This window comes from Bison bison, unplaced genomic scaffold (genome assembly GCF_000754665.1).
Source record: "Bison bison bison isolate TAMUID 2011002044 unplaced genomic scaffold, Bison_UMD1.0 scf7180017864342, whole genome shotgun sequence".
NCBI lineage: Eukaryota > Metazoa > Chordata > Mammalia > Artiodactyla > Bovidae > Bison > Bison bison.
The window spans coordinates 491,062-491,651 of NW_011494914.1; the positions used below are offsets into that span (position 1 = coordinate 491,062).

Genomic DNA, 590 nt, shown 5'->3' on the forward strand with positions numbered 1-590 from the left:
CAGGCCACCAGCTCAGGGACCGCCCCTCCCTGACCCCTCCCACCTCCTAGCCCCTCACCTCCTCCTGATCCCTCCCAGCTTCTGATCCCTCCCTCCTCCTGGCCTCTCCCCCTCCTCATGACCCCTCCCTCCTCCTGACCCCTCCCACCTACTAGCCCCTCCCCTCTCCTAACCCCTCCTACCTCCTAGCCCCTCCCCTCCTCCTGACCCCTCCAACCTCCTGACCCCTCCCCTCCTCCCAGCTTTTCCCCACCTCCTGACCCCTACCCCACCTTCCTTGTAGTCCGTGTTGACAGGAATGACAAGGCCTGACACTGGTGCCCTAGTTTCTGAGGAAGACCCCGAGTTCTCGCGAGGGCAGCCATGTGGTGGAAGGCGCACCGACAGGCCATTGCTCCAGGGGAGAGACCAAGGCTTCCCTTCTGCGGCCTGTGGCCCTATGTCAGCCAGCTAGTTCCTGGTCCTGATTGGCATGAAGACACTGAAGAGGCAGAGGGGGTGGGCAGGGAGTTGTTTCCACGTGTTTGTCCCGAGGAAACGGACTGTGGCCTGGCAGGGAGTCCATGTGTTAGTGTGTGGCCCAAATGACA

General features: G+C 62.5%; 1 protein-coding gene across 1 annotated transcript in view; it reads right to left on the minus strand.

Annotated features, from left to right (window-relative positions):
- Nucleotides 1-590, minus strand: part of SORCS2 (sortilin-related VPS10 domain containing receptor 2) — a 65,941-nt gene that overhangs the window by 56,212 nt on the left and 9,139 nt on the right. The gene's annotated exons all lie outside the window — the stretch shown is intronic.